Below are 16,334 nucleotides of genomic sequence, written 5' to 3'. Positions count from 1 at the left end.
GGCACGTCCCGGCCGGGGAATGAAAACTTGGAAGCCACCGAAGTCGGACTCCATGCGCTGGTTCCCACTGCCACCTGCTGGAGTGGCTCTGACATACGAAGGTCCTGGTCGTTTTAACCATCCAAGATGGTTCCTCGAAGGATTGGAGCCGATTCCCTTCTCGGGCCCCGTAAGGAATCCAATCAGATAGGACTCGGATGCAGACGGCATCCCTGCCGCATGACTTCCACACCTAGACCCAATAATAATACTACTAAGGTTGGTGTTGGTTAAGCGCTTCCTCTGTGCAGAGCGCCGTTCTAAGCGCTGGGGTGGAGACAGGGTCATCAGGCTGTCCCACGTGAGGCTCACAGTCTTCATCCCCATTTTCCAGATGAGGTCTCTGAGGCCCAGAGAAGTGAAGTGACTTGCCCAGAGTCACATGGCTGACAAGTGGCAGAGCCGAAATTCGAACCCATCACCTCTGACTCCCAAGCCCGGGCTCTTTCCACCGAGCCACGCCGCTTCTTGGCTCACTCTTCGTGAATGGTTACCACCATTACCACCATCAATAATAACCATAATAGTGATGATATTTGTTAAGATCTTACTAGGCGCCAAGCACTGTCTAAGCACTGGGGTAGATGCAAGATAATGAGGTGGGGATCACACTCTTAATCCCCCTGTTCCAGATGAGGTAACTGAGGCACAGAGAAGTTAAGCGGCCTGCCCAAGGTCACACAGCAGACAAATGGCAGAGTCAGGATTAGAACCTGGGTTCTCTGACTCCCAAGCCCAGGCTCTTGCCACTTAGCCACGCTGCTTCTCCGAACCAGGACCGATCAGTGGTATTTATGGAGCACGATACCGCCGAGTTGGTAGACCCAAATGGAGATGACACATCCGCAGGGAGGCGTTTTGTCCAGCATGGGAGACCACGGCGAGGGAGAAAAAAGAGTTTAATTTGAGCAGGGAATGTGTCCACTATACTGTGCTCTCCCAAGTGCTTAATACAGTGCTCTGCACACTGTAAGCGCTCGATAAATGTGATTGCCTGACTGACTCACTTCTATTCATTCCTAAACTTTATCTAGCCTCGCTAGACTGTAAGCTCCTTGGAGGCAGGGGTCATGTCTGTCGACTTTGTTGTATTGTACCTTCCCAGGTGCTTAATATAGTGCTCTGCACACAGAAAGTGCTCAATAAATTTGCTCTCTCTCCCTTCTGCATCATCTGTGCCCTTGGATCTGTGACCCTGGACCCCACCCCCAGCCCCATAGCACATATAAAGCTAGTACATATCTTTAAATTATGTACTATAAATTATTTATTTGTATGAATATCTGTCTCCCCCTCTAGACTGTAAGCTCATTATGGGCAGGGAACATTTCCCTGATTCCCCTTGATTCTATTTATTGCTATTGTTTTTGTCTGTCCATCTCCCCCAGTTAGACTGTAAGCCCGTCAATGGGCAGGAACTGTCTCTTTCTGTTGCCGATTTGTACATTCCAAGTGCTTAGTACAGTGCTCTGCACAAAGTAAGCGCTCAATAAATACTACTGAATGAATGAATTCCGTTATGGTGTACTCTCCCAAGCTCTAAGTACAGTGCTTGGCACACAGTGAGTGCTCAATAAATACCACTGATGGATTGATTGATTGATTGAATAAATACCACTGATTGACACCATGTGCAGGGCACTGGATTAGGTGCTTGAAAGAGTACAGTAAAAATGGAAAACAGTCTCTGCCTGAAGGGAGTCTGTCATCAAAAGGAGGAGACAGGCAGGAATAAATTGCATTCATACAGTGGGAGCAGGAGGGAAAATCTGTAACTGGTAGGAACCAAAGTTTCGATCGAAAAATGAAATCAGTGCATAAGTGACGCCTGTACATCGATATACCCCCAATTCTCCAACATCTCCGGTATTGAGAAGCAGCGTGGCTCAGTGGAAAGAGCACGGGATTGGGAGTCAGAGGTCATGAGTTTGAATCCCAGCTCTGCCACCTGTCAGCTGTGTGACTGTGGGCAAGTCACTTAACTTCTCTGTGCCTCAGTTACCTCATCTGTAAAATGAGGATTAAGCTTGTGAGCCCCACATGGGACAACTCGATGATCCTGTATTTACCCCAGCGCTTAGAACAGTGCTCTGCACATAGTAAGCGCTTAATAAATACCAACATTAATTATTGAATTATTGCAGAGTCTCTTCTGAGAAAAATTTTGTCTTTGGTCTAAAGCACGTGTGCACAGCTATTTCTTCTAAGACCATTTCCCGTTGTATTCAGACGGGCTCACGATGTCGAAAATACGATCTTCAATTTGGACTTTGCCTTCTAGTCAGCAGATGGAGTGAAAACACGCGTTCTGACAGACGGAGCGTATACTCAAGTGGCTGTTGGGTTGGCGTGACCTGGGACTCGGAGTTAGGGCAAGGCCTCTGGGAGTGGTGGATTTTTGGGGGGGCTTTGAAGATGGAGAGGGCTATGGGCTGATCGATTATAAGAGGAAGTACCCGCCAGGGATGTGAGCAAGAGTTCAGAGGTGAGAGAATAGAGAGTGAGACAGGGTAAGAAGCTGAGCCTGGGAGAAATCAACAGTGATGGTGGAATTTGTTAAATGTTTACTCTGTTTCAAGCACTGTTTTCAACTCTGAAGCAGATACAAGCTAATAAAGCTGGACAACGGAATTGGTGGGCATGAAGAATTGGGGCAAAGTGGGTGAAGTGAGAAGATCGGTCAGTAAAGACAGCAGACGGGCTCGAAGACGATGGCTGGGGAACTTCTTGATGCTGGGGGATGCAGGTAGGTACTGGAGGTTTTTGAGGAGGCAAATGAGGTGAGCTGGATGACACTGAAGATAGCTGATCCTGTCGGCAGAGGGTACTAAAGGTAGAAGAGAGGAGAGCTTTGGGACAGGAAGATAAGGTGGCCAGCAATGGCACTCTAAAAACCTGTCCCCTATTCCCATGTGACCTCACGCGCATTGTGTGGATGGGGAATGGTCAGGGGAACGTGATGGCAGTGTACAGACACCATTTTTTCAGCAGGGAAATCCGCCCGAATAATAATAATAATAATAATAATGTTGGTATTTGTTAAGCGCTTACTATGTGCCGAGCACTGTTCTAAGCACTGGGGTAGACACAGGGGAATCAGGTTGTCCCATGTGGGGCTCACAGTCTTAATCCCCATTTTACAGATGAGGGAACTGAGGCACAGAGAAGTTAAGTGACTTGCCCACAGTCACACAGCCGACAAGTGGCAGAGCTGGGATTCGAACTCATGAGCCCTGACTCCAAAGCCCGTGCTCTTTCCACTGAGCCACGCTGCTTCTCAATAATAATGTTGGTATTTGTTAAGCGCTTACTATGTGCCGAGCACTGTTCTAAGCGCTGGGGTAGACACAGGGGAATCAGGTTGTCCCACGTGGGGCTCACAGTCTTAATCCCCATTTTACAGATGAGGTAACTGAGGCACAGAGAAGTTAAGTGACTTGCCCAAAGTCACACAGCTGACAAGTGGCCGAGCCGGGATTCGAACCCATGAACTCTGACTCCAAAGCCCGTGCTCTTTCCACTCGATCCCCCGACGCCGCCCCACTCCCCGACCCCGCCCCGCTCCCCGACCCTGACTTCCCAGGTCAGTGTGAGCAGCGTGGCCCGGTGGATAGAGCAGGATCTTGGGACCCAGAAGGACCTGCGTTCGATCTGACTCCACCACCCGTCTGTTGCGTGACCTTGGGCAAGACATTTAACCTCTCTGTGACTCTTCAACTTCCTTCAAAGCAAATTAAAAAAGAGAAGAGAAAGCAGGATCGGTTCAGGTTCTATATAAGAAAGAACACTCTGAAGTTGAGAGTGGCCAGTCTTCGGAGTCGGCGATCCCGAGAGGTTATGGAGGCTTCTTCCCCGGAGAGCTCTAAGAGCGGAAGAGGGCTAGGCATCCAGATCTGTCTTCCTAAGGCTAGGAGGCTAGGTGAGATGGTTTCTGAAGTCCCGGCCAGCCTTTTGTTTCCCTGATTCTGTGAGTGGGTCCATTGTTCCCAGAGAATAAGCTTCCTGAAACAAATCTCACTTGCCTGCCTCTAATTCAAAGACTATTTCCCTCCGCTGGGGCAAATGATAAACCGAGACTTCAGTGACTTACTCCGCTTGATCCTTTGTTCCCCACCCTTGTCTGGCTGGAGTGGAACTTTGATTTGGAGTGGGGTGTGGAGGTATGAAGGACTCTGTGTGTGTCTTGGGCCGAGAACTCCCCTAACTGCTTGATACAGGAAGAGGAGGGGCCCGTGGGGGCCGCCTTTTTCCAGTAGAGGCTCCACTGTATGAAAGGTTCATCTCGGACAATCGTGGGAGGCGAGGGAACAGATGGTTCGCTGGACGGTGAGTGGGCTGGGGATCGTGGAGCTCAGACCTTGTGAGAAAAATCGTCACCGCCACAGGCGAACAAAGCCTAGACTGTCTGGTTCGTCTCTAATTGAATTCTGGCAGGCCTCACCCCTCAAACCCATTATTCCTTGAAAGAGCGTATGACGATTTCAAAAGAAAAACCATTCCAGCAGTATGGAGACTGGCAATGGCTTCTTGAGTAGGGACTCGATCAGAAAATGGACTTAAATAACAATGCCACGCATCAAGCGCTTAATATGTGCTTAAACTCAAGAGGATCCAATGGGATGTAATCCCTGACCCTGTCCCACAGCCTAAGAGGGAGGGAGAAGTTATTTTATTTTCATTCTGACAGATGAAGGAACTGAGGCGCGGAGAGGTTAAATGACTTGCTCAAGCTCACACAGCTGGAAAGTGGCAAGATTAGAACCCAGGTCTCCCCACTCCCAGTCCCATGCCTTTTTCTCTGGGCCACGTGGAAGTGTGATGTGTGACCTGGGGCCAGTCACTTAACTTCCCCATGCCTTGGTTACCTCATCTGTAAAAGGGGGATTCACACCGTGAGCACAGTGTGGGTCACGGGCTGGGTCCGACTTAACTACCTTGCATCTACCCAAGTGCCAGGCACGTAGAAAGCACTTAGGCCCTTAAAAATGGTATTGAGTCCCATTTCCCAGATGAGGATACTGAGGCATGGAGAAGTTACATGGCTTGGCAGATGGCGGGGAACCCGCCTGATGCTGTTTAAATTGATTTGGCTTAGGTCGGGGCAGGGAGGTAAAGAAGCGTTGCCATATATGCTTCCTGTAGCGTGCGGCACGTCAGCTCCAGACAATTCCGGAGCTACGATGCCTCCGGGTTAGGCAGTTGGCCAGGAAAAGATCCTCTAGGCAGGGAGAGGAATGCCCTATCCGGGGCAGGTGCCCTTTACACTGAGACTAGGCAGGAGAAGAATCTTAAGCTCGGAAAATTGGAGCCGGGACACAAGCAGCGTGGCTTAGTGGACATGGGTTCTAATCCCGGTTAAGCCACGTGTTTTTTGTGTGACCTTGGGAAAGTCACTTAACTTCTCTGGACCTCGGTTACCTCCACGGTAAAATGAGGGTTGAGAGTGTGAGCCCCATGGGGGATAGGGACTGTGTCCAACCTGATTTCTTGTACCTACCCTGGTGCTTGGCACACAGGAAGCACTTGAGAAGTACGACAATTAATATAGCAAGAGGGGAATGTTCTGTTTCTTGTCTCTGAAAGGAATCAACCGGAGAGACGTTTCATCTCATCTTGACTGCACCAGACTCCTCACTGACCTTCCTGCCTCCTCCCTACTCCACTCCTCACCTCATTCTGCCGGCTGGATCATCTTCCAGGAAAAAACATTCAAGTCCACATCTCCACCCGCCTCAAAAATTTCCAAAAGTCGTCCATCCACTGGGAACTAGTGTGGTTCAGTAGAAAGAGCACGGACACGCCTGGGAGTCAGAGGACCTGAGTTCTAATTCTGCCTCTCCCACTTGTCTGCTGTGGGACCTTGGGCAACTCGTGTAACTTCTCTACGCCTCAGCTTCCTCATACGTTAAATAGGATTCGATACCTTTTTTTTTAAGGGCCTGTAAGTGCTTTCTATGTGCCCGGCACTTGGGTAGATGCAAGGTGGTTAAGTTGGACACAATCCATGTCCCACTTTGTGCTCATGGCTTGAATCCCCATTTTACAGATGAGGTAACCGAGGCACAGAGAAGTTGAGTGACTTGCCCCAGGTCACACAGCAGACAGTCGGCAGACCCGGGGCTGGGACCGCTTCCTCTGACCTCCAGGCCTGTGCTCTCTGGGGCCCTTTCCACTAGGCCGCACCGCCTCTCTATCCCTGTCCTCCTTCCTACTTTAACAGCGAGCCCCGTGTGGGACGGGGACTGCGTCCGACACGATTATCTTGCGTCTGCCCCCGTGCTTAGTGCACAGCACCCTTCCTACTCTCCATCTCCGCACCAAACGGTAAACACCTCGCCGCTGGCTTGAAGGCGCTCAATCAGCTCTCCCCCTCCTACCCGATCTCACTGATTTCCTACTACGACCCAGCCGGCACGATGGAGTCCTCTAATGCCAACTTCTTCACATCCTCCTGGCCCGGTATTCCCTCCCCCTCGATAATCCGTCGGCTCAGCACGCTGTACCTGTTCAAAGCCTTACTAAAATCCTATCTCCTCAAAGTGAGCCTTCCCCGACTCATTCTTCATTGCCCCACTCTGTTCTCCCTCCTTACCGCATCGCCTAAGCACTTGGGTCTGTGCCCCTTAAACATTTTGATATTCACCTCACAGCACTCATTGTACTCTGCCGCTTCCCCCCATCTGTTATTTATTTTAGTGTCCGTCTTCCCCATTAAACTGTAAGCTCCTTGAAGGCAGGCTACCAACTCTATCGAACTGTACTCACCCGAGTGCTTAATATAGTAATAGATACACAGTAAGCGCTCAGTAGATCCCACCGCTCGATCGATTGAACGGCTTGAGTTATCCTTCTTAAATTGGGAGCCAGGGATCTCATCTGAATCTTTCTTTCCTCCAGTGCTTAGCGCTAACCCTAACCCTCAGTGCTAATCAGTGCCCTGCGGAGCAGCGTGGCTCAGTGGAAAGAGCCCAGGCTTGGCAGACAGAGGTCGTGGGTTCTCGTCCCGGCTCTGCTGCTTGTCAGCTGGGTGACTTTGGCCAAGTCACTTCACTTCTCTGGGCCTCAGTTCCCTCCTCTGGAAAACGGGGATGAAGGCTGTGAGCCCCACGGGGGACAACCTGATCACCTTGTTATCCCCCCCAGTGCTGAGAACAGTGCTTGGCACTTAGTAAGCGCTTAACAAATATTATCATTATTATTATTATCACAATAAATACCATCTCTACTATTACAATGGGTGAATTTTATGAGGTAACCTGCCTCTTACTATCATCAACCGGAGAATTCGGGGGATCTTCGTGATAACACAGCTTTTTCATTTGTATATTATTTATTTCCTGAGAAGCAGTGTGACCTACTGGATAAAGCCCAGACCTGGGAGTCCGAGAATCGGAGTTCCGATCCCGGCTCCTTCGCTCACCTGCTCTATGACCTTGGGCAATCACTTAACTTCTCTGTGCCTTAGTTTCCTCATATGTGAAATGGGGATAAGATATTCTCCATACCTCTTATACCTCGTAGAGAAGCAGCGTGGCTCACTCGAAAGAGCATGGGTTTAGGAGTCGGGTCATGGGTTCTAATCCCCGCTCTGCCACCTGTCAGCTATGTGACTTTGGGCAAGTCACCTAACTTCTCGGTGCCTCAGTGACCTCATCTGGAAAATGGGGATTAAGACTGTGAGCCTCACGAGGGAGAACCTGATTACCCCGTATCTACCCCAGTGTTTAGAACAGTGCTCGGCACAGAGTAAGCGCTTAACAAATACCAACATTATTATTATCTTACTGTGATTTGGAAGTTGGACTGCATCCAATCTGAGTATCTTGTATTAATACAGTGCTTGACATATAGTAAGCACTTAACGAATACCACTATTATTGTTATCATTACTATAAATACAAGGTCCAGGAGAATAGGCATTGAATTCTCCTTCATCTCACATGCCAGCAAGTTATTGCTAAAAGTTGTGCAGCATCAGATGAAGATATACATGGAACATGAAGTGCAAAAAGTCATGCAACGTGCCGATGTAACAATTACCGCAGAGATACAAATTGTCGATTCTATGGTGTTTTGATTCATAATGTATGGATCCGAAAACTGGGCAGTGAAAAAAAAACAAGATAGAAGAAGCATTGATTCTTTTGAAATGTGGTGTTGGAGAAGGCTTTGGTGAATCCCATGGACCGCCCAGAAAACGATCGAATGGATTTTGGAGCAAATTAAGCCCAAGTGGTCTTTGGAAGGCCACTGAACTGGACTCAGATTAGCATATTTTGGACACAGAATCAAGAAGACTGATTCTCTGGAGAAGACACTGATGCTAGGAAAAAAAGTCCAGGGAAAAGGTGGAAGGGACAGACCGGCAGCTAGCTGGATAGAGACCCTAACAGTGAAAACGGAAGAACCGTTAGCATGGTTAGGGATTATGGAAGAAGACAGGGCGTTCTGGAGAAAGTATATCCAGAGTCGCTATGAATTGGAAACGGCTCGATGACACTTGATAATAATGATAAGATAAGGAAACTGAGTCACAGAGAAGTTAAGTGATTTGCCCAAGATCATACAGCAGGCAAATGGCAGAACTGGGATTAGAACACAGGTCTTCCGACACTCAGGGCCGTGCCCTTCTATAAGCCAAACTGCTTCTCCCTATCAAAACTGTTGATGTCGACGTCGACCAAGAAAAAGACACGACAACTGACATATACGTATCACCAAGACACTCAGAGTTGTGAATTCCAGTCAGTTTTTAGTGGAGTCGTCACATATACTTGACAAACGGCATGGCCTGGTGGAAAGAGCACAGGTCTGGAAATCAGAGGATGGTATTTTTATTACCCTATTTATTTCGTCAATGAGGTGTCCATCCCCTTGATTCTATTTATCGCGATTATGTTGTCTTTTTTTTGTCCATCCGTCTCCCCCGATTAGACCGTGAGCCCATCACTGGACAGGGATCGTCCCTATCTGTTGCCGAATTGCATATTCCAAGCGTTTAGTACAGTGCTCTGCACATAGTAAGCGCTCAATAAATACTATTGAATGAATGAATGAATGGTTTCTATTCCCAGCTCTGCTGTGTGACTTTGGCCAAGTCGCTTAGCTTCTCTGTGTTTCCGTTTCTTCATCTATAAAATGGGGATTCAATTCCTGTTCCCCCTCTTACTTTGTCTGTGAGCCCCAAGAGGGACAGCCACTGGGTCTGAACTGATTATCTTATATCTACCCTGGTTTTAATGCAGTGCTTGGCATAGGGTGCTCTGCACGCAGTGCGTGCTCAGTAAATAAGACTGAATATAGAGAACCACACATACTGATGCCATCGAGTACAAAATACTTAGAGAGTCAATACTATTGATTAAGCATTTACTGTGTGCAGGGCACTGTACTAAGTACTTGGGAGAGTACGCTGACAATATAACAGACCCATTCCCTGCCCACGAGGGCAGAAACTAGAGAAGTGGGTGGGGAGTGCCTGAGGTTTTGGTTATCTATGTTAGCTAGTTCTCTGCACTAATCAACCTCCTAAGGGGAGCTTATGCGTGATCTGAGAAGCTTGTGACTTGAAACCAGCGAACTCTGGGTTTTGAGGGAACGACTATGAAGGTGGTGGATTTTCCAGGTCTCTTGCTTGCTTCTCTTCCTTTCTGGCTGCTGCCTTTTCTTTTCTTATGGTATTTGTTAAGCGCTTTCTATGTGCCAGGCACTGTCCTAAGGGCTGGGGTAGACACAAGGAAATCAGGTGGGACACAGTCCGTATCCTAGATGGGACTCACTGGCTTAATGCCCATTTTACGGATGTGGGAACTGAGGCAGAGGGAGGTTGAGAGGCTTGCCCAAGGTCACAGCAGAAAATGGCAGAGCAGGAATTAGAACCCAGGTTCTCCCAGACCTTTTGACTGTTTCAGTGATTGTCTACCCCTACAGACAGTGTGCAGGAGCTGGTCCCTGACAAGCTACTGTAAGTTTGGGGGTGAATTCCCTGGCAAGTGGGCCTCTCTCTCCCAAGCTATAAGTCCAGGAGCCAAACTCTGGCCAAGGCCCTGGGGTCTATAATGAAAATAATAGCTGTGGTATTTGCTAAAGGTTGTCTTTGTGTTAATCGTTGAATAATAAAAATAATAATAGTATTTGTTAAGCACTTTCTATGTGCCAAGTACTGTTCTAAGCACTGGGGTAGATAGGAGGTAATCAGGTTGTCCCACGTGGGGCTCCCAGTCTTAATCCCCATTTTACAGATGAGGGAACTGAGGCACAGAGAAGTGAAGTGATTTGCCCACAGTCACACAGCCGACAAGCGGCGGAGTCGGGATTAGAACCCATGACCTCTGAGTCCCAAGCCCGACCTCTTTCCACTAAGCCACTCTGCTTCCCTACTCGCCTGCTGTGTCACCTTGGGCAAGTCACTTAACTTCTCTGTGCCTCAGTTATCTCATCTGTAAAATGGAGAGCAGTCAATCAATCAATCAATCAGTCATATTTATTGAGTGCTTACTGTGTGCACAGAGAAGTGAAATGGCTTGAACTCAGCACTGGGTGGATACAAACTCCTCAGGTTGTATCCTCCACTCTACCGAGACTGCTCTCTCTAAGGTCACCCATGACCTCCTTCTTGCCAAATCCAATGGCTCCTACTCCATTCTAATCCTCCTTGACCTCTCTGCTGCCTTTGACACTGTCGACCATCCCCGCCTCCTCCATACCTTATCTCACCTTGGCTTCACGGACTCCGTCCTCCTCTGGTTCTCCTCTTACCTCTCTGGCCGGTCCTTCTCGGTCTCCTTCGCTGGCGCCTCCTCCCCCTCCCATCCTTTAACCGTTGGAGTTCCTCAAGGGTCAGTTCTTGGCCCTCTTCTGTTCTCCGTTTACACTCACTCCCTCGGTGAACTCATTCGCTCTCACGGCTTCGACTACCATCTCTACGCAGATGACACGCAGATCTACATCTCCGCCCCTGTCCTCTCCCCCTCCCTTCAGGCTCGCATCTCCTCCTGCCTCCGGGATGTCTCCACCTGGATGTCGGCCCGCCACCTAAAACTCAACATGAGGAAGACTGAGCTCCTCATCTTCCCTCCCGAACCCGGTCCTCTCCCAGACTTCCCTATCACCGTGGATGGCACGACCGTCCTTCCCGTCTCTCGGGCCCGCGATCTCGGTGTCATCCTTGACTCGTCTCTCTCGTTCACCCCACACATCCTATCCGTTACCGAGACCTGCCGGTTTCACCTTTACAATATCGCCAAGATCCGCCCTTTCCTCTCCACCCAAACGGCTACCTTACTGCTACGGGCTCTCGTTATATCCCGGCTAGACTACTGTGTCAGCCTTCTCTCTGACCTCCCTTCCTCCTCTCTCGCCCCGCTCCAGTCTATTCTTCACTCCGCGGCCTGGCTCATCTTCCTGCAGAAACGATCTGGGTATGTCACTCCTCTTCTTAAACAACTCCAGTGGTTGCCTATCAACCTCTGCTCCAAACAGAAACTCCTCACTCTAGGCTTCAAGGCTCTACATCACCTTGCCCCTTCCTACCTCTCCTCCCTTCTCTCTTTCTTCCGCCCACCCTGCACGCTCCGCTCCTCTGCCGCCCACCTCCTCGCCGTCCCTCGGTCTCCCCTATCCCGCCGTCGACCCCCGGGCCACGTCCTCCCGCGGTCCCGGAACACCCTCCCTCCTCACCTCCGCCAAACTGATTCTCTTCCCCTCTTCAAAACCCTACTTAAAACTCACCTCCTCCAAGAGGCCTTCCCAGACTGAGCTCCTCTTCTCCCTCTACTCCCTCTACCACCCCCCCTTCACCTCATCGCAGCTTAACCCTCTTTTCCCCCCATTTCCCTCTGCTCCTCCCCCTCTCCCTTCCCATCCCCTCAGCACTGTACTCGTCCGCTCAACTGTATATATTTTCATTACCCTATTTATTTTGTTAATGAAATGTACATCGCCTTGATTCTATTTAGTTGCCATTGTTTTTACGAGATGTTCTTCCCCTCGACTCTATTTATTGCCATCGTTCTCGTCTGTCCGTCTCCCCCGATTAGACTGTAAGCCCGTCAAACGGCAGGGACTGTCTCTATCTGCTGCCGACTTGTTCATTCCAAGAGCTTAGTACAGTGCTCTGCACATAGTAAGCGCTCAATAAATGCTATTGAATGAAAAGGTTGGACAGAGCCCCTTTCCCACGTCACGTCCAAGTGGGAGGGAGAACAGATATCGAAACCCTATTTTGCAGGTGGGGAAATCGAGTCGGAGACCATCCAAGTGACTTGCCCACGGTCACACGACAGGCAGAGTAGAGACTGGAACCCATGTCCTCCGACTCTCAGGCCCACCCTCTTTCTACTAGGCCTCCCTGCTTCTCATTTTCTTCCATAAGGGACTGAGAAATCTCTGAAGAGTTTCACTCCAGTGTAGCCCAGGCTTTTCCCCATCCAGATCGTCCCCAAGGAGGTGTTAGGAGCCTGCCGTCCTGACTTTTCAAACGTCGGGAAGATAGCAGCAGCTGATAGACGGGGACCCCTTCTTCAAGAACTTTTCATTTAACTTTAAATTTACCAACCCCAAGTCCAGGTAGCCACTGTCCTTTTCATTGTTGAACTTACAGCTGTCTTTGTTGTGTTTTCTTGATATTCTTTTGTTCTCTGGGTTTGCCCTCCGCACCTTGAAATTGCGAGCCCACTGAAGGCTGGTCATCCAGCGCCTATATCCCTCAATCAGTCGGTGACATTTATGAAGCACTTACTGTATGCAGAACGCTGTACTAAGCACTTGGGAAAGTATAACGTGGTAGAGTTGTAGATAGATTCATTCGGACAGAGGATGTATCATTTGTAGTCTGTAGTAGACAAACACTAAATAAGTGTTACTAATGAGTGACAGTTGTAATAACTCTGAATCCACACTTTACCCAAGCTTCCCTCTTCAGACATCCTCGGAGCCAAACTTCTGCAAAAACCCAATTAAAAGAGGAGGGAGAAATGAGAGCCAGCGCAATATATTACATTACCTTAGGCCAGCACCAGTTTCCTCTTCACCAAGAGCTTATTTTCATGGCCGACTAAGACAATTCCAGGCAGATGGGTATCTTTCTGTTTAGCCTCTAGGAAATGAGATTCCGCAACTTCCCTTGGTCATGGCAAGAGTACGCTTCCTTCAGGAAATGCTTCCCCAAACCACAGCTAAACAGAAGAGGATGTCGATCCAGGTCTGTTCCTCGGGGAGAGAAATAGAGAGGAGCAGGACCGTGAGGGACAGCCAACTGGGCCTAAATGATTAACTACAGTCCTGGATTATTGGTTCCAGGAGTTTGGAAGTCTGGTCAGGCAATCTCAGAAGAATTAAATTCATAAAGTGGAATTCAATAAGTGGGGATTTTTTCAAGAGAATAAAATAAATGACGGTGCAGAGAGACTGCTCTTGCAGTGCTATGGGAATGAGAGCAGTGAAGACAAAGGGATGGTGGCGTGGGGGGAAGGGAAGCCTCGATGAGTAAATCCAATATAAAAATGGTCAAGACCTCATTTCTACTTGACTCTGCTTGCTCTAGCTGGTAAATTTACACTCCCCTCCCGCCCATCCTTTTCCCCCACCCCAACCAAATCTTGAGGGCAGACGAAGCAAAGCAAATCACAGCGGGCACTTTCTAGGCGAGTTTTTGTCCTTGGCTTCCAGGCACGTTAAGTCCTTCTTGATTATAATCCTTGTCTTCTAAACTAAGATGCTTCTTCCTCTCATTTGCATTCAGGACAGAAAGCCTCGCCGTTCAATCTCTAGCAGTTGTTTTAGAGAAGGGAATGGGAAATAGGCAGTGATATAATTTTACCGGACCAAGTTGATAATAATAATAATAATATAATAATAATCTACATATCCATGATTTATTGATTTGTTTATACTAATGTCTGTCTCCCCTTCTAGAATGTCAACTCTCTGTGGGCAGGGAACGGGTTTAACAACTCTATTTTATTGCTATATTGTACTCTCCCATCCCCTCTCCGAATCGCACCTGGAGAGTTTCTGGCACTCTACCAGTCTCGACTACGGGAGGGAGAGTCAAACAGAGGCCTACCCGTTCCAGTCCTGGCTTGGCCAGTGGCTAGTGAATGGAAGGCTACAAGTCAAAACTCACCTGTGCCGGGCAGCGGCTGCATGGGAGAGGGTCGAGGGTGGAGACTCAAGTTTACTGCACGGAAGAAGGCAAAGGTAAACCATTTCCGTATTTTTACCGAGAAAACTGTCAGCACGATTGCAGATTGCGGTGGGGCGTTCTGGGAGAGATATGACCATGGAGTCGCTATAGGTTGGAGATGACTCGACAGCATAAGGCAAAACGGGACTCGCCCAAATGCTTAGACCAGTGCTATGCACACAGTAAGTGCTCAATAAATATGACTGATTCATTAATTGATTAACAATAATAATGCCATATACTAAGTGATTACCCTGTGTTAAGCACTGAGGTAGGTATAAGGTTATCAGATCGGGCTCAGTCCCTAGTGAACGCAATAGAAGAGGGAGAGCAGGTATCTTAACCCCGTTTTAGAGATGAGGAAACTGAGGCTCATAGGCATTAAGTGATTTGCCCCAAGGTCACACAGCAGCTCAATGTCATGGTTAGGACCAGGACCAGGGTCTCCTGACTCCCAGAGTGGTGCTCTTTCCACTAGGCCACATTGCCGCTTTGTAAATATATTTCTTGTGATTGTCTTGTTAATCTTGCAACTGTTAGAGAGCAAGGCCACAGCAGGAAGAGGGGGTTTAAAAATCCTTTACAAAGGTCCAGCAGTAGGATTGTAGAGACGATGAAGCCCATGGTGCGAAGGGTGTAACTACATTTCAAAGGAGCTATTGCACTTCTCAGAGACCAACTCTATTATATTGTTGTATTGTACTCTTCCAAGTGTTTAATACTTTCATTCATTCAGTTGTATCTACTGAGTGCTTAATGTGTGTAGAGCACTGTATTAAGTGCTTGGAAAGGACAATTCAGCAATAAAGAGAGACGATCCCTGCTCACACCGGACTTGCAGCCTATAAGTGGGGGGAGACAGACATCAAAACAAGTAAACAGGCATCAATATAAATAAATAGAATTATAGATATGTACATGGATACATAAGCATGGTGGGGTGGGGGGGAAGAGCAAAGAGAGTGTGTCAAGGTGACGTGGAAGGAGGGGGAGCTGAGGAAAAGGAGGGCTTAGTCTGGGAAGGCCTCTTGGAGGAGGTGAGCCTTCAGTAGGGCTTTGAAGCGGGGAAGAGTGATTGTTTGGGGGATTTGAGGAGGGAGGGCATTCCAGGCCAGAAGTAGGACATGGCTCAGGGGTCGACGGCGGGATAGACGAGACTGAGGCACAGTGAGAAGCTTAGCGCCAGAGGAACGGAATGTGAGGGCCGGGATGTAGACGGTGTTCTGCTCCCAGTAAGTGCTCAATAAATATGATTGATTGGTTGATTGATTGGGAAGAGACTGGCCCCACAGTCAATAGTGGGAAAGCCCCACCACCCTGACAGTTTTGAGCTTCTTGGGGGTGTGTTATGCCTGACACCCTGCTCCCCTGAAACCTCATCAGAAGAAGATTTATGTGGTAAAGCATTTATCTCTGTTTAATTTATAGCTGGCTCAAGAGGGAAGCTTGAGCGAGTTAATTGTATAGAAAACCCTTTTTCCAGCCACTTCCTCAAGCGAAACCTTCAGACAACCTCATGTCTAAAATACATGGTGTCTGATTTCTGAGTATAAAATCATCAGGTATTCAGATGTGTAGTATTGATGAAATCCCCTCTTTGTCATCATCTTTGGGAATCTGATTCCGACACAGTTACTGGGCTTTAAAAATTGTGGTGATATCAGTTAAGCACTTACTATGTGCCAAACACTGTACTAAGCACTGTGGTAGGAGCACAGTAATCAGGTTCCACATGGGGCCCATAGTCTAAGTGGAGAGGAGAAGTGGCATTTAATCCCCATTTTGCAGATGAGGGAACTGAGGCCCAGAGAAGTGAAGGGACTTGCTCAAAGTCACACAGCAGACATGTGGAGGAGCCAGGATTAGGACCCAGGTCCTCTGATTCTGTCAGTCAGTTGTATTTATTGAGCACTTACTGTGTGCAGAGCACTGTACTTAGTACTTAGGAGACTGCAATATAATGATAAACAGACACATTCTCTGCCTACGATGAGCTCACCATCCAGAGGGGGAGACAGACATTAATATAAATAAATGAATGCATAAATGATAGATATACGCGAAAGTGCCGTGAGGCTGGGAGGGGGGATGAATAAAAGAAGTAAGTCAG

The sequence above is a fragment of the Ornithorhynchus anatinus genome, chromosome X3 (assembly GCF_004115215.2).
Source record: "Ornithorhynchus anatinus isolate Pmale09 chromosome X3, mOrnAna1.pri.v4, whole genome shotgun sequence".
Taxonomy (NCBI): domain Eukaryota; kingdom Metazoa; phylum Chordata; class Mammalia; order Monotremata; family Ornithorhynchidae; genus Ornithorhynchus; species Ornithorhynchus anatinus.
Note: the sequence above shows the minus strand (reverse complement) of the source record.